The sequence below is a fragment of the Nomascus leucogenys genome, chromosome 15, assembly GCF_006542625.1.
Source record: "Nomascus leucogenys isolate Asia chromosome 15, Asia_NLE_v1, whole genome shotgun sequence".
Taxonomy (NCBI): Eukaryota; Metazoa; Chordata; class Mammalia; order Primates; family Hylobatidae; genus Nomascus; species Nomascus leucogenys.
In genome coordinates, this window is record NC_044395.1 from 65,183,533 (window position 1) to 65,202,099 (window position 18,567).

Here is an 18,567-nt window from a genome sequence, read left to right on the forward strand (position 1 = left end):
TGGAAAGGGTTGGGCTTACTGAGTAGTGGAGAATCAGTGTGGGCAAAGCTGTAGAGGTAGTAAGAAATATAGTGGGTTGGTTTGGTTAGACAGGGACTGTGGTAGAAAACCACAGAACAAAAAGTTGGAAAGGAAAGTGGGGCCCAGGCTGAGATAAGTATACTTGTTGAACCAGGCAACTGTAGGTTCTTGAGCAAAGACAACGACCATGATATAAGTATGTGAAATTTGGTTACATCCAGAAGTGTCATTGACCTGTAAAGGATCAAAATTTTATTTGTCTAACCTGAGAATACAGCCATGTTCCTGGGGGTGAATGAGGCCTAGTGGCGTCCTGATGGACTGTCCCAGGGCCTGGCCACAAAACTGGGGAATGGATGAAGAAGGTGATGTAACCTAAGATCTATAAATTCTTGGATATCTTTGTTATCTGCTCCTCGTCCTTTTTTTTTTTTTTTTTGTTACATTCTGCTGAGTTGCTTTGTCAATGAGGGGAGGAATAAAATGTTCTTTTTAGAGGAATGTTACCACAACAAAAAGCTCATCAGCACAAACCGTTCCAAAATAACACAAAAGCTGTTACCCTGCTCTTCTCTGTGCCAGTGGTGAGCTGTTCTTTTTCAGTATAGTTTTTGCCTTGCCTTGGTTTCCACTGCTCTCCCTGCAATCTCAGGCCTCACATGGTTAGAGAGGCCTGCTGGTCTAGGTTTGCATGATCAATCACAAGCTACCTTCCTGAGAGAGAAAGTACCAAAATGTGTGTGCCTAAGTCACTTCAAACATGTATAAGATAGCCTTAAGAGTTCAGGATCTAACTAGAAAGTTGGGTAGATATCTCAGGGTTTAGAATATTGTGTAATGGATGGTGGGGTACCAGAAACCCTGGTTCTTTTGGCCGTCGAGGACCTGAAGGGTTTTTTTTTTTTCATTCATAAAACTTTTATTCCACTTACATGAATTTAATTCACGTGTTCTTAACAATTACGCTTGGATTGTTCATGAAAATTTCAGAAGATGTTAAACAAAGCTAGCTATCATCTCAAGTTATTTCCTTGTTAACTATTTTTACAGCACATGCATGTTAGGCAAGTATCAAAAAAAAAATCACAAAAGCAAAAAACCTAAAAAAAAAGAAGTTAAATACATGGGTTTTTCTTTTTTTGTTTTACTGCTGTGCTTGATATACATGAAGTAATGAATATCAAGCAATTCATTTTTACTGCATCTTTACTTTTACATTTGTTTTTAGGTTGTCTAAAAGATTTAAATACAAATAAAATGAGTGTAGCAAAAATAATGAAAGCCAGCAGCAGGTAACTTTACAAATAATGGAATGTGAACTGTTTCTGCCCTTATCCAGAGTAAAATGGGTCACAACTTTGTCTAAAGGAACACTTCTGCAGCCATAGTCAAAGGTGTGCACAGCGAGATTGAATATTCCATAGATATACAAGATGTAACATGTGATATCCATGGGATATCTGTTTCTACCACAGCCGTTTAAGTGCTCCAAACCTTAAAGTACCCACAGTTACTACACCTGTGACTGGAACCAATGATCCCTTTTACTCCCTACCAGGACAAACCAAGGTGTAGGCAGTTTTCTTTGCTTAGACATGAAGCAGTTTTAACACTGGCCCTTGTGAAGCCACAATGTACCAAAAGTACTATGCCAAACATTTATAACCTTTATAAAAATTCCACATTTCCATATTGGCCACCTCAAGATGGAAACAGATAACTCCCTAAATGTTAACTGGCTCTACTCTCCTAATATTAAACATAAAAACCACATGGGAAATATAGATATTCAAGTAGAAGTAGCATAAACCTGTCATAAATCATAAACAAAAACTCTTTGTGGGACAGCATGGATGACAAATGGTCTACTATGTAAATTTTAGAATGAGGTAGACAAAGTTGGAAGGCTGGTTAATTTTCCCCTCGTTCTCCTGCTTCAGCTTCATTTCCTTGGGTTCTGATGAAGGACCTGAGATTTTTGTAAGTCATCTAAAAGCCTTGCTGATTACTCAAGAGCCTTAGTAGAAGTCTGAAGGGGTGCTCTATTGAGGCCTCATGTATTCAGCCTCCTACTGGTAACTTTTTTGTGTAACTGGACTGTAACCCCAGTTACAGATCTTTTAAAATTTTAGCCATTTCTGAAGTAAGTCTTTCTTCCTACAGATTATTGTGACTAGAGTGTTAACTTTTCTTTGTATGAATCAAAGCATGTCTTCAGGGCCTCTTGCACTATTACCCCAGTACCTAGATTCCTATATACATTCTTATGATTGCCTCTTATAGTTTTCTTCTTATAGTTTTATCTCTTCTTTGATTCATTCTCATTTCTTTTTTTTATAGACACATTTATTCAGCATCATGATCAAACTATTACATTTAGCAATTAACAGCATGAGTAAAAAAAATTATCTACACTAAAACTCTTTGTTGGCATGCTTTACATTTTCCACAGAAAAGAAACTAAAATAACCTGTTATACAATTAGTCATAAATACAGTCCTACTTTTTTTTTTTTGCCTATACACATTAATATTGTCTAAAACATGTCTTCTTTGTAGCAGCTAGGCCCTGCCACCACTGTGCTTGGCTGAGTTCACAAATCTGTTGTAACCTGCAGCTTCTTTGTCACTTCTCTGGCTCTCTTCTCCTGCTAAGCATTTTTCTGGCAGTAATTAAAATCTGCCACTGCCATAGCTACTGACTGGAACCACCATAGCTGCCTTGGTTTTGTGTTTTGGCCAGTATGGAATCCAGAGCTTCTGCCTCTGAAGTTTCCTCCCTTCGTGCATCCAAAATTTGAGGACTGATTGTTTAATTGCCAAAATTATTGTAACTTCCACCGCCTCCAAAATTGCTTTCACTGCCACCAACAAAGCTGCTTCTGCCTCCATCGTTGTTATAGCTGTGAGAGCTGACACTCCTGCTGTAGCCACTGCCCTGATTTCCATAATCCTGCCTCCACTTCCATAGCCTCTGCTTCCTTCAGCGTAACCAGGGTTGCCCCTCTGTAACCACTGTTGTTACCATATCCATTATAGCCATCCCCGTTGCTACCAGATCCACCACCACCATGGCTGCTACCAAAGTCACCACAACCACTGAAGTTTCTCCTCCATGACCAAAGTTGTCATTCTCACCAAAACCACCTCCATGACCATCACCAGAGTTTCCAGAACCACTTTGACCTCTTTGGCTAGGTGAAACACTAGCCATCTCTTTCTTTGACATGGCATCCCTAACTTCATAGTTGTGGCCATTCACAGTATGGTATTTCTTTTTTTTTCTCTTGAGACAAGGGCTTGCTCTGTTGCCCAGGCTGGAGTGCAGTGGTGTGAACACAGCTCATTGCAGCCTGGACCTCCTGGGCTCAAGTGATCCTCCCATCTCAGCCTCCCGAGTAGCTGGGACTACAGGCGCGCACCACTGCACCTAGCTAATTTTTGTATTTTTTGTAGAGACGAGGTCTTGCCATGCTGCCCAGGCTGGTCTTGAACTCCTGGGCAAGTGATCCTCTGCCTCGGCCTCCCAAAGTGCTAGAATTACAGGCATGAGCCACTGCACCCAGCCAGTATTTCTTTTAAAAATATTTGTTTATTTATTTTGAGACAAAGTCTCACACTGTTGGCCAGGCTGGAGTTCAGTGGTGTGAGCATGGCTCACTGTAGCCTTTACCTCCCAGGCTCAAATGATCTTCCTGTCTCAGCCTCTTGAGTAGCTGGGACTATAGGCACATGCCACCACACCCAGCTAATTTAAAAAAATATTTTTGAAATTTAAAATGTATCTTTTTTAAAGCCCCCAACAAATATCCTTTTCATAGTTAAGTGGGCACGTGGTCTTTGAGAATCTTCTCTTGATACAGCTCTTCCATCCACCTTATGTAGCCTTGCATTCATGGCTGCATCCACCTCCTCCACAGTGGCATATGTGACAAACCCAAAGCCCCTGGAGCACTTGGTATTTGGATCTCTCATTACCACAGTCTGTGAGCGCTCCCTGTTGCTCAGAATGGCTCATTGGACCCTCACTGGTCATTTCAAAGCTCAACTCTCTGATGAAGAACTTCTACAGCTGTTGGGACTTCTTAAGAGACTGACTTAGACGCGATAGCAGTGGGAAGAGAGACTTTAATGATGTTTTCAGCGGCATCTATAGGCAGAAAAAGCCATTCTCGTTTCTAATTGCTGAATATACTCTGCTGTGAAATTAGACTTAGGGCAAACTGAGACTCAGTAGGCATGTTATAGAAAAATATATAATCAGGCCAGTTGTGGTGGCTCACAGCTGTAATCTGAGCACCTTGGGAGGCTGAGGGAGGAGGATTGCTTGAGCCCAGGAGTTCAAGACCAGCCTGGACAACATAGGGAGACTCTATCTCTACCAAAAAAAAAAAAAAAAGCCAGATATTGGCACAGAGACCCTAAAAGAGACTTAAGAGTCTCTTAAAAGAAAAGAAAAATATATAATCATTTGTGTAGGGGCAGCTAGTTTGGTTAAGTGCCATCTTTGCTTGCTTCTCTTCTGGATAGCACAGGCTATGTATTCTGGGCCCTTCAGATGTGCAAGATGGCTCTATTGGTGATGGTGCCCTTCTTGCAGAGCTGGCAGGGAGTTCTACCAGGCTGGCAGTATGAGAATTCATGACCTGTGTTCTATTCAAACCTCTGGTGGGGTTTGCTCCATGGGCAAAAGATTTGTTGCAGTGGGATGGTACTGTTAGATTGTCCTTAACAGTATGAGTTGGGCAGACAAGGGCCTTCCTAAGACCACCATCCCCTTGACTGGACCAGACTTTTTGAGAGCAGTGCTATTTTCTTTTCTGGAGCCTACATGGTAAATCAGGGCATTTATTCAATCATTAAACAAATTCTTATTTAATACGTATTAAAGCCAGGCACTATTAGAAGGCTAGGGATTCCACAGTTCACAAAACAGATAAGATCCCTGCTTTTAGGGAGCTTGCGTTCTAGTGATCTGTATGGCACAGGTGATTAAGTGATAAGAAAACTTTGAAATTAGGCAGAACTGTGATCAGATTATAGTAGTCTAGTGACTTTTCCTTCGGTTTTCTCAAGGTAAAGTGGTAGTTAATGATTCCTACCATTGCAGGGTTGTTGTCAGGATTAAGTGAGAAAAGTGCTGTTTAAAATTCCCAACACAAATAAAGAATTCTCAAAACTCGACAATAGAAAATAAGCCAGGCCAGGTGTGGTGGTGGCTCATGCCTGTAATCCCAACACTTTGGGAGGCTGAGGTGGGCAGATCACTTGAGGTCAGGAGTTTGAGACCAGCTTGGCCAACATGGCGAAACCCTATCTGTACTAAAAATACAAAAAAATTAGCTGGTGTGGTGACACGTGCCTGTAATTCCAGTTACTGGGAAGGCTGAGGCAGGAGAATCGCCTAAAGCCGGGAGGTGGAGGTTGCAGTGAGTGGAGATTGTGCCACCGCATTCCAGATTGGGCCACAAAGTGAGACTCTGCCTCAAAAAAAAAAAAAAAAAAAAAAAAGAAAGAAGAAGAAGAAGAAGAAAATAAGCCGCTTAATAAAAAATGGGAAAAGATTTGAACAGAGACTTCAAAGTAGATATATGGATGGCTAATAAGCTATGAAAAGATACTCAATATTATTAACCGTTAGGGAAATGCAAATTAAAACCATAATAAGGTATCACCACATGCCTGTTAGAATGGGTGGGACAATGAAAAACATAGAAAACAAGTCTATTTCTACCCCTACTAAACTCTAAACAGGTCTCATGACATTTCTACTCTGTCGCTCAAGCTGGAGTACAGTGGCACAATCCCAGCTCACTGCAACCTCCGCCTCCCTGGGGTTCAGGTGATTCTCATGCCTCAGCCTCCCGAGCAGCTGGGATTATAGGCACCTGATACCAACCCCAATTAATTTGTGTATTTTTAGTAGAGACGGGATTTCACCATGTTGGTTAGGCTGGTCTCAAACTCCTGACCTCAAGTGATCTGCCCGCCTCGGCCTCCCAAAGTGCTGGGATTACAGGCATGAGCCACCGTGCCCAGCCCAAAAGCCAGACCTTTTTAAAAGTACACAGGCACCGGGCGTGGTGGCTCATGCCTGTAATCCCAGCACTTTGGGAGGCTGAGGTGGGCGGATCACCTGAGGTCGGAAGTTCGAAACCAGCCTGACCAACATGGAGAAACCCCATCTCTACTAAAAATACAAAATTAGCCGGGCGTGGTGGTGCATGCCTGTAATCCCAGCTACTCAGGAGGCTGAGGCAGGAGAATCGCTTGAACCTGGGAGGCGGAGGTTGCAGTGAGCCGAGATAGCGCCATTGCACTCCAGCCTGGGCAACAAGAGTGAAACTCCGTCTCAAAAAAAAAAAAAAAAGTACACAGGCATATGTAGGAGGCTGGGTGAGCTGCCAGAAAAGTTGTAGTCCCTATAAATGTGTGATCCTGCTTTATCATGCCTTCCCTCTTAATATCAACCACTTAAGCAAAAACAGAACTACCTCTACCTCCTACAGTGTCCTGGCCCTAGTCAAGTCAGGCACACTGCTGGGAGTGGCTCCCATGGCTGAATGCTGTGGTGCCACGGGATGGTGATAGAGCTGATCTGGAATTTTGCTATACAGGCCAGCCCTCACTATTGTACCCTCATGTTGAGGGAGAAAAAAAACATGGCTTTAGCACCTATCATGTACCAGGCATTGTGCTAGGGGCTTTACATACATTAATTTCTCACAACATCCCTGCAACATCCCTCCTCAAATAGCTTAAAAAAAAATCAAGGCTCAGAAAGGTAAGGTTATTTGCCTAAAGTTGTATAGCCAGTAAGTGGCAAAGCCAAGTTTTGAATACAGGCTTGTTTGCATCAAAATATATGTTCTTTCTGATGATAACAATAATAAACATAAAAACTTTAATTGAGCCTCTTCTATGTGCCAGGCATTGTATTAAGTGCTTTATATGCATTATTCATTTAATATTTGCAACAACTTCATGAAAGGCCTACTACTATTATTACTCCAATTTCTAATGAAGAAACTGAGGTGGAAAGGGATTATGTAACTTCTTCCCCAAGTTTCCACAGCTGGAAGAGGCAGAATGGAGTTTGCATGATTCCAGAGCATAAGCTCATAACCCTGTGTTATACTTCTATACCAGACACCACAGACACTAACAGAAGTCATAAGTAGATCTTGTAGCTTCCTGGATTCATACTGCTACCTACTCATCCTTATCCCCTAAAATGTGTGATCACACCCTTGCTAAGACTCCCATAGCAGAATGATAGCATTCTGCTATAGCAATATTGGTCAGTCATTCAACACAGTGATTAAGCACGTATTCTATAACAGACTTTGTTGGGCACTGGGGAAAAGAGAGACAAACCAGCTAAGAGCAGTTCTTTCCCTAAAGGGGCTCAAAATACATCAGACAAACATTAAAATACAGCTGTCAGGGGCCAGGCGTGGTGGCTCATGCCTGTAATCCCAGCACTTTGGGAGCTGGAGGCGGGCAGATCACCTGAGGTCAGAAGTTCAAGACCAGCATGACCAACATGGCAAAACCCCATCTCTACTAAAAATACAAAAATTAGCTGGGTGTGGCAGTACGCACCTGTAGTTCCAGCTACTAGGGAGGCTGATGCAGGAGAATCGCTTGAACCCAGGAGGTAGAGGTTGCAGTGAGCCAAGACTGTACCACTGCACTCCATCCTGGGTGACAGAGTGAGACTCCATCTCCAAAAAAAAAACAACTGTCAGGCTAGGCGTGGTGGCTCACACATGTAATCCCAGAACTTTGGGAGGCTGAGGCAGGAGGATTTCTTGAGCCCAGGAGTTCAGCACCAGCCTAGGCAACATAGTGAGACCCCTATCTAAGAAAAATACAACTGTCAGATGCTAGTTGATTTCCTGGATATATAGAGGAAAAGAGAAAAGGGAAAGTAGCGAGCATTCACTGAGCTTGAATTACGTGTCAGGTACTATGCTGGGAACTTTAAAAAAATTAACATATGATGAAATTTAACTTTTTGGCGCATAGTTCTATGAGTTTTAATACATATTTATTAATAGATTCATGTAACTGCCCTTGCAATCCAGTTTGACAATCAAAAATATTGCCAGTTACTATTGTCAGTTGTCAGTTTTCAAACTGCCCCTTGTTGAGAACTACTGGCCTAGATTAAATGTTGCTTCATCCAAGAAATTTTTTTTTTTTTTTTTTTTGGAGATGGAGTCTTGTTCTGTCGCCCAGGCTGGACTGCAGTGGTGTGATCTCGGCTCATGCAACCTCTGCCTCCCGGGTTCCAATGATTCTTCTGCCTCAGGCTCCCTTTCCTCATGTTGGCCAAGCTGGTCTTGAACTCCAGACCTTGTGATCCATCCGCCTCTGGCTCCCAAAGTGCTGAGATTATAGGCGTGAGCCACCACTCCTGGCCAATCCAAGAAATCTTGTTTGTTCTCCTACAGTGGGAAGTAATCCTTTCTCATGTTTGAGAGTACTTGGCATGAACCTTATGTTTGTCATGTTGCTCTGTTCTGTATTGTAATTGGGTCCATGCTTAACTGTCCTACCAGATTGTGGGTTCCTTTAGGGGTCATGAACTAGGTTTTATTCATTGCTGTTTCTCATAACATTGTGTTTGGTTCAGGACCTTTCTCATAAGGGTGCTGAGTTGACTTTTTTTTGAATTTTGAATTTGAAAACAAAGATACTATCTTATTGTTTTATGCCCTTTAAATTGTTTCTCTAGTGCAGAGGAGGAGTGCAGAGTGGGCTGGTCAATGGTACTGGGGACAGAGTGCTTTGGACTTGTGAGTTCCCCGTCAGGATAAAAGCTGAAGTCAGTGTTGGGTTGTTTTTCTGGAGTTGCTACAGTGTGGGCTCTAGACATGTTAGTATATGACCTATATGTCTGGTCTCCTCTGTGACCTTCTTCCCTACCCTTCTGCCCTATGTTATGAATCATGTGCAGAGTCTGGATGGAGGTAAGATTATTGTACTTAAAATGATAGGAGAGACTTTGAGGATAACACATACTGTAGGAGCACAAGTGAATAAAAAAAGGAAAACACTGAGAATGCCCAAAGGCTATGTAGTAGAGCAAAAGTATGTACTTTTAAAGCAAGAAAGATGATAGTTTCAGGTATACTTTTGCCAATTATTAGTTGTTTGACTTTGGAAAATTTCTCTCTCTCTCTCTCTCTTTTTCTTTTCGTTTCTTTTTTCTTTTCTTTTCTTTCTTTTTTTTTTGAAATAGAGTCTTGCTGTGTCCCCCAGCCTGGAGTGCAGTGGCATGCTCATAGCTTACTGCAGCCTTAAACTCCTGGGTTCAAGCAATCTTCCCACTAAAGCCTCCTGAGTAGCTGGGACTACAGGTGCACACCACCATGCCCAGTTAATTTCTGTATTTTTTGTAGAGACAGGGTTTCGCCATGTTACCCAGGGTGGTCTCAAAACTCCTGGGCTCAAGCAATCTCTGCCCACCTCAGCCTCCCAAAATCCTGGGATTGTAAACATGAGCCACTGCACCCAGCCTGGAAAATTTTCTTAAACTCTGTGAACTTTCATTTCCTTACCATCAAATTAGTCAGTAATTCCTACCTTGAAAGATTATGGCAAAGATGAAATGAAATCATGTATATCAAGTACCCAGCCTGTGGTCTAGTTTATAGTAGCAGTATTTCTACTTCTTTAACTTGTACTACCATTGCTATGATGTGCTAGGCTTGTGCTGTGTACTCTTGCATACGCTGTCTCATATAATCCTTACAAGAAATCTCTGAGACAGACATTAATTTTTTTCCGTATAACCAATAAGGAAAGAGACGGAGTTAGATCATAGTTAACCATTTTTGAGGTTATTGTAACTCAGATGTACCTCAGGCTGATGATAATGTTCTAAAATTAGATTGTGGTGATAGTTGTATACTTCTGTGAATATACTAAAAACTATTGGGTTTTATACTACAATTAGTACGTGATTAAATCTCAATAAAGATGTTTTTTAAAAAAGTGTCACTGCATTGGTTGGAGTGGTGGTCACCTTTTGCTTGCCTTTCTGTAGCCCAGCCCGTAACAATCCTTAGGGCCCTGTAGAAAGCACTTTGAAAGTCATGTTGATTTCTATCTCCATTTTTTTTTTTTTTTTTGAGACAGTCTCACTCTGTCACCCAGGCTGGAGTGCAGTGGCGTGATCTCTGCTCACTGCAGTCTACACCTCCTAGAGTCAAGTGATTCTCATGCCTCAGCCTCCCGAGTAGCTGGGACTACAGGCATGCACCACCACGCCTGGCAAATGTTTTTGTGTTTTTAGTAGGAAGGGGTTTCTCTATGTTGGCCAGGCTGGTCTCGAACTCCTGGTCTCCAGTAATCAGCCTGCCTTGGCCTCCCAAAGTGTTGGGATTACAAGTGTAAGCCACCGTGCCCTGCCTCGATCTCCATTCCCCTACCTCCAACTTTGATAGAGATGCAGTGGTGCTTTGAAGTCTGAAGTACCATGGTTGCTGGAAGCAGATCCCTGGTTAGCTAACTGACAGCGAGGTTGCCTCAGTTCCTGGGGAGGTATAGATGACTTTTGAGAATGTCAGACTGAAGAGTCCTGGAACATTCTCTTTTGGAGAATTTCTCCCTCTTTCTCTCTTTTTATTCCTTCCTTTTCCTTTTTTGTAGTTAGTACTGCTTCTGGGGAAGTTAAGATGTCAAAGAATCTGTGGGACAACCATGGTGGCAATTCCCTCTTGCCCATATACCAGGGGCCTGAATCAATTTCTTGACCCCTACTGTGTGACATTACATGTGAGGAGTTGTCAAAGACAGCTAGCCAAGTGGCTCTAGTTTTATTTTTCCTTGATTCATCTTGTGCTCAGGGCCTCTCTCTGATTCCCATGGCTGCTATATCACTCCCAGAGGCCATACTGGCACCTGGGAAGCAGAGCTCTCCTTTTGGTCCCTGGACCCAATTCTGAACATAACTTTTCTTTGTGTTCCCTGCACACAGCTTTGACAGCCTGGAGCTACTGCTGCTGCTGCTGCTTTTTCTCTTTCTCCTCCTCCTCCTCCTCCTCTTTCTCCTTTTTTTTTTTTAGATGGAATTTCCTCTTGTTGCCCAGGCTGGAGTACAGTGGCGCAGTCTTGGCTCACTGCAATCTCCGCCTCCTGGATTCAAGTGATTCTCCTGCCTCAGCCTCGTGAGTAGTTGGGATTACAGGCATATGCCACCATGCCCGGCTAATTTTTGTATTTTTAATAGAGACGGGGTTTCATATGTTGGTCAGGCTGGTCTCAAACTCCTGACCTCAAGTGATCCGCCCGCCTTGGCCTCCTAAAGTGCTGGGACTACAGATGTGAGCAACCGTGTCCAGCCTCTTTCTCCTTTCTTAAAAAAATTTACTATATGCAAATTTACTTGAGCATTGGTTTCTGGTATATACATTTTGTTGCTATAGTAATTCTTCTTTGACTTCAGTTTGGAGGCACCTCTCTGCCTTTTTTCTTTCTAGTTCTCTGCCTGTATCCTGGTGCAATCATCATCTTGTCTCCTACTTCATGGAGCATTCTGACCCCCTGCTCTTAATTCAGGCAAAGCACGGATTGAAGTCTGCTCAGGTCCTTTGGACAGAACAGAGATAGCTGACACCATTAATGACATAATTTTTCAAGTGAAACCTGCTCCTTAGGCTAAAGAAATGTCCTGTTCCCATTCTTCCTTGTAAGTACATATAGGGTGGCTGTAGAATTCACCTACCAGGAGTGGCTCATTCGTTTATAGGCCGAGTTCAAGTTATTTGGCCCAGCTCATACATTCAGTCCTAACTTTTGTGAGTTTCTTAGAATAACTTTAGAATAAACTATTTGGACTTTGACTTTTTAAAAGTCTAAGCATGAGCTTTGGAGTCCAACCTGGGTTCAAATCCAAACCTTGCAATGTACTAAGTAGTGATGAAAATAAGATACTCTTTGCCATTAACAAGCCCTAGGCTAGTGAGAGAGACAATTATATAAACAGGCAGTGACAATAGCACATTTTAAGGGCTGTAATGATAGTATCCATAGGGCCTGTGGGAGTTTCCAGAGGAATCAGGATGCAGTGATCTTATATGTACTGGTGTAGCAGAAGCCATATTGTCAGCCAGCACGCAGGCAAGGGTACCAGTTTCCAGACAAGCTGAGCTAAATATCAGTGAGAGTAGGCATAGTTTGCAATCTGTCCCAGTACCTTAGCCAGATACAAGATGAGGCAGCAGCTCCCCCAGATGGTACCCCTCATGTTTCCAGGAAAACCTGACGGTGGCTTGCTTTGACAGATAGGGAAATTCTTTCTCACTAAGCAGGCTGTTGTTTTCCTTCCCCCTCTCTTTGTTATTGAGTCTGCTTTGTCTTTTCTGGATGGTAATCCTGTCGATGACAGGGATGAGATATATTTGTAAGACTTGTTTGTATAGATGTCTATATATGTGTATATGTCTATATGTGCCTTTGTGTTTGTGTTTTTTTTATATGTGTGTATACACCATTTTGTGCTTGTGTGGGTATGTGTCTTTCTGCATTTAGATGTGTCTGTGTATGACAAGAAGTGGAGGGAGAAGAGGCACACTGAGCCAAGGAAGTAGGGGCTGAAAGAAAGCCCATAAATGAGGTTGAGGATCAAGGAGAAGGTTAGGGACAAAGGGTTTGGCCTGAGGTATAGGACACAGGACCTGGAAGTAAAAGCAGAGCCAGAAATGTAATCAGCAGCCCAAAGATGCTGTCAGTCTAGGCAGAATCTGGGCCCCACAAAGTGGTAGGCAGAATGCAGGTATCACCTAGCAGCCAGGAATGGTCAAGCTAGCAGAGAGAGAAAAGCCATGCTTCAGAAATTAAAAATTTCTGACTCTTCCTGTCTAAGGAGGAATTGGCAGCTGGCTCCCAAGGCCCTGCTTCCCTTCAGACCTAACTGGTGTCTGTGTTTGTCTGACTATATATGTATTTTTTCAAGTCCTTCTGTGCATGTCTGTGTCTGCATATGCCTCACATTCAGTGTACTTGTACTTCATAGCATTAAGAAGAATTGTCTGATTCACTTAAGTTCAGTGAGTTTCCTTTCATTTCCTTTCATTCATTCTTGTGTTCTTCTCCTCACTTATAAATACCTCCTTTGAAATCTTTCTTACTTTTTGATGTGCTCCTTGCCTTCTTTCTCTCTTTTTTCTTCAAACATATTTAGTGTGTGCTATGTGCTGGATGCTGGATATGTTTTGCATACTCATTTAAAGACTAATAAGATGAATTTCCTACCTACAAAGTTCTCACATATTATTGAGGCAAAAAAAACACATATTCAATCCCCATAGATATTGTAACAAGAGATGAGCCCTGCATGCTCTGGAAGTACAGAAAAGAGTTAACCCATCTGAGGATGACAGGAAACACTACCCAGAAAAGGTATTGCCTGAGATGAATTTTTGGAGATGAATAGGGGTTTACATGGGGAGGGGGCTGAGCATGATACATCATGTGGAGTAACAAGTATGATGTCCTTGGGAATCTGTGGTTCAGTGGTTCTTTTAACTTGAGCAAATGTAATAGTGGGGCAGGGAGGGAGAGGTTGGGAATAAGATTAGAAAGGCAGGCTGTAGCCAGATTTGTGTGCCATACTGAGGAACTTGGATTTCATCCTAAAGTTGAAAAGCTAGAAGTAAACAGAGCTGGCCCTAATTCTGACTGAAGGTATGTCAGGAGCAGGTTTTGCAGAGGAGGTGAAATTGGAACTTGGTTTTTAAAGATGAGCAGGAGTTTACTAGATGAAGAAAGGAAGAAGAGCATTCCAGGAAAGGGGAACTTAACGAGTAAAGGCAGGAGGCAAAAAATATGGCAACTCTGGGAGACATCAAGTAGGGAAGTATCTAGAGAATAGTTACTTCATCTATAAGATAGGGACACCAGTAACATATACCTTCAATGGCTGATGTGAGGCTTGAAAAATATCCTTTGTAAACCATAGAGCTGTGTGCAAATTTCTATAATTGTGTTATCCAGTTTCTTCTAATTTTTTGTCAGTACCCAACATGCATCAGGCCTTCTCAGGTATAGATCCACATAGGCATACACCTCGGCAGTTTGGCACTGGCTTGATGAGAGGCATGCCCTCTTTTATCTAGCCACTTGGTGTCTTGAGGAGGCAGAGGTAAGATTAGAAGTCTCTGGGAAGTCACTGGTAAGATTAGAAGTTGCTGGGTCCCTTGACAAGGGGGCTCATACTCTTTATTCTTGTTTATCCTCAGACACTAGGTTTCTCCTTAGATAAACCAGTATAAATAGTATGAGCCCCCTTGTCAAGGGGACCTAGGTTCAGAATAGTCAAACGGACATATGAAGCATCTTCTACATACAGGCACTGTAAGGGACTGTGCCTTAAATTATCTCCTTTTCTCCACATTGTAACTGTGAGGTAGTTTGCATTTTACAGGCTCTAGGTGACACAGTGGTAAGTGGCAGAAATGTGATTCAAGACATTATCTGTGAAATTCTTTTTCCTCTATGACACTTCATAAGCTTTGTGATTTCTCTGGATGTTGACCAAGCTGTGTGATCAGTTAAGAGTGGAAAACTTTGTGCGGTCTCAGGCAGTATGGGGATGGAGGAGTTGGAGAGAAAGTTGCTTGGCTCTGTCTTTGGGATTGAGTGGTAACACTTTCCTCTGCATAGAACAGTGGTTCTTTCCTTCAAGGACTGACTCTCTTCTATATATCTGTCTCACCTAGATGCTTTCAATATGTCTGATTAATCTGTGTGTCCTTGGATCTCAGCACAAGACCTGTCACATAGTAACTACTCAGTAAATATTGGTTAGGCAAATGAAAGAACAAATGGTGCTTAACAAAGGCTTCTGGAACTCCTAATGCCTGCACTATTCTTCTGCCTTCTCTTGTGTAGTACAATACTCTTAATAGGATATTTTGTCCTTAAGGACACACACACACACACACACACACACACACAGTGTGTGTATATATTTTGTATTGCTCATTGATGCATAAGCCTAAATCCTCCCACTTAGAGTTGATTAGATGCCAGAAGCTTCTTGGGAGAGGCATGAGTTTGTTTTATTCTCTTATATTCTTTGTCCCTAAGCCTCTTCCCATACCACTGCCCAAAGGTGAGTGTCATTTATAAGGAACACGTGATGAGCTCTAATTCTTTTTGCCAAGTCTGTTGAAGTGGGTGTTCTATTTTGGAAATGGAGTCCTAGAGGTTTCCTGCTGTTGAGTGTTTGGCTGGGTTTGTGATCCTCTCAGGGTGTTTGAAAGCCATGTATAGGGATGGTAGCATGAGGGAAAACTGAGCGGGGAATCGAAGTTGCTGTTTGTTCATGGGGATTGTCAGGGAGAGAGATTTCCTTAGCACCTGAAGCCAGAGCAGAGAGTGGATTTATTATATCTAGTCCAGGGATCAGCAAACTGTTTTTTTCGTATAGCCTGCAAACTAAAAATGATTTTTACTTTTTTTCTTTCATAATTGAGATTTTATTGGTTGAGGATCAGTACAGACATTCCAATTTGTACACAATTCTTAACATACGTACCGAAAATCTAAAAAGCCATGTATTGTAATTCTTTTTTTAAAGTTATTCCAGTGACTTTCCAGCTTAAAATTTGGAAGCAAATTGTCCTTAAGAGGCTATCAAGTACCGGTATCTTCACATGTTGATAAGCTGTTACATACGTCCCACCAATTCACACTGAATAGCATGTATACTACATATTCAAATTTTTAATCTTTCACAGCACAGTAACCAAGTGATTAGGAAAACGGGACTACCACAACCAAAGATGTTACAGAGTACACACAATTCTGACAGGGAGAGCCATGATCAAGGAGTGGTTTCCTTTAGGAAACAATTCTACTAAAAAATAACATGGGAATAGAAGTAATTTAAAATGTTCAAGACATTAAATGCAGGACTGACTCCATATTGTCATTTAATATGCATTGTATTATAGGATATAAAAACTAACCCCCCCACCTATGGAATGTTAAGCTGACACCAAAGACAGTCAAAGCCTCCCATAATTCAATAACCCACACTGTTTTCTGGTTGTACCAAAAAATAAACAACCAGCGAATGATTTCACCTCTTAAAGCATTTACACTTAAAAGATGGGATGAGGTGGAATTCCTTCCTTTTTAAAAATGTTTCTAGAGCTACTAAAAAACTTGCATTTACAAAATAGTTGATAAAAATATTCCTCTGGATGGTACAAGAAGGGAGACAGGGACCACTGATAATATATGATGTGTGGTATTAATCAGACTTGGCTTCTTTCTCTCCTGCTTCATCAGAGGCTGGACTCTCCTCAGCTTTCTTTTCCCTGTTTACTGCAGGTAAATGTTCTTTAGTTTCTTGGTTAGCCACTTCGGCCTGTTTTCCCTCTGCTCCCCTTTTCCCTTTTGTTTGCACTTTTTTGTCTGAAGATTTATCCTTCGCTCCTGCCTTTTTCGGCTTCGCTTCCACTTTTGCAGGAGCAGGTTTAGCAGACAACCGCGCCGATCTCCTCTTGGGCTCTTCCTTGGCGGCCCCTTCGGCGGAGCTGACCTTCTTCCTCTTAGGCATCCTGGCGGCGTGGAGGGCGCGTGAGGGATGTCTGCGAGCGGCGGCGCACCGAGAGCCTTCGCGAAGCTGGGCTGCCTGGTCGCTGCCGCTCCTCCCGCCACCCGAGCTACTGAGACCCCCAGCAGGGGCGGTGGGAGAACCCTGATTTTTACATTTTAAAATAGTTTAGGGGGAAAGCTAAAGAAGAATTTCAAGATGTGAAATTTATATGAAATTGAAATTTCAGTGTCTGTAAAGTTTTATTGGCATACAGCCACTCTCATTCGTTTACATATTGTCTATTGCTGCTTTTACACAAGAATAGCAGAGTTGAGTAGTTGCGACAGAGACCATATGGACCACCAAGCCTAAAATATTTACTGTCTGACTCTTTACAGAAAAAGTTTATCTGGCCTCTAGTCCAACCTATCAATTAAAAAAACCCAGCTTTTTGGAGAAAGAATTCACATACTGTGCAATTCACCCATTTTACAATTCAATGGGTTTTAGTATATTCACAGATATGTGCAACCATCACCTCAGTCAATTTAAAAACATTTTTGTCACCTCAAAAAGAAACCACATACACATTAGCTATTGTTCTCTCTCCGCATTTCCCCCAGCCCTAAGCAACCACGAATCTACTTTCTCTTTCTGTAGTTTTGCCTATTACGGACATTTCATGTAAATTCAATCATATAATATGTGGTCTGTTGTAACTAGCTTTTTTCACTTAGCATGTTTTCAAGGTGCATTCATGTTGTATCAGTACTGCCTGTACATGTTTGTGTATATATATCTGTACTTTATTTCTTTTCATGGCCAAATAATATTCTATTGCATGGACATACCAGTTTTGTTTAGCATTCATCAATTTATAGACATCTGGTTTGTTTCACTTTTTGGCTATAATGAATACTGCTGCTATAGACATGTATAAGTTTTTGTGTGGACATGTGTTTTATGTTTTGTTTGGATGTATACTTTTATTTCTCTTGGGTACATACATATGAATAGAATTGCTGGGTCATATGGTAACTGTGTTTACCTGTTTTAGGAACTGCCACAGTATTTTCCATGTAAAAATGGTTCAAGTGGCTAAACCATTTTTACATTCCTGCCAGCAGTATATGAGGGATCTGTTCTCTCCACATGCTCATCAACGCTTGTTATTGTCTGCCTTTTTGATTACAGTCATCCTAGTTGGTATAAAGCAATATCTCATTATGATTTTGATTTACATTTCTCTGATGACTAATGGTATTGAACATCTTTTCATGTGTTTAATGGTTATTTGTATTTCTTCTTTAGAGAAATATTTTCTCAGATCCTTTGCTCATTTATTTTATTTTTTATTATTTTAAAAAATTTCCATCTTCATTTTATATTCACGGGGTACATGTGCAGGTTTGTTACAAGAGTATATTGCGTGATGCTGAGGTTTGGGATTCTACTGATTTTCTTATGCAGATAGTGACCATAGCATCCAATGGGAATTTTTTCAGTCCTTCTCGCTATCCCCACTCCTTTTGGAGACTCCAGTATCTATTGTTCACATCTTTGTGTTTGTGTGTACCCAAGATTTAGCTCCCACTTACAAGTGAGAACATGCAATATCTGGTTTTCTGTGTCTGCATTAATTCGCTTAGGATAATGGCATCCAGCTGCATTCATGTTGCTGCAAAATATTTTCATGGTCAATATGTACCACATTTTCTTTCCTTTCTTTTTTTTTTTTTTTTTTTTTTTTTTTTGAGTCAGGGTCTTGCTCTGTCACCCAGGCTGGAGTGCAGTGGCATGATTCCGGCTCACTGCAGCCTCAATCTCCTGGGCTCAAGCGTTCCTCCCACCTCAGCTTCTGAGTAGCTGGAACTACAGGCATGCACCACTGCCTGGCTAATTTCTTTGTATTGTTTTGTAGATACAGGGTTTTGCTATGTTGCCCAGGCTGGTCTTGAACTCCTGGGCTCAAGCTCTCCTCCCGCC

At 41.8% G+C, this 18,567-nt stretch overlaps 1 protein-coding gene and 1 pseudogene across 4 annotated transcripts in view; one reads left to right on the plus strand and one right to left on the minus strand.

Annotated features, from left to right (window-relative positions):
- The window catches only part of STIM1 (stromal interaction molecule 1), a 223,257-nt gene that overhangs the window by 109,760 nt on the left and 94,930 nt on the right, over positions 1-18,567 (plus strand). The window lies entirely within an intron of this gene.
- Positions 16,218-16,602, minus strand: LOC100599055 (annotated as a pseudogene).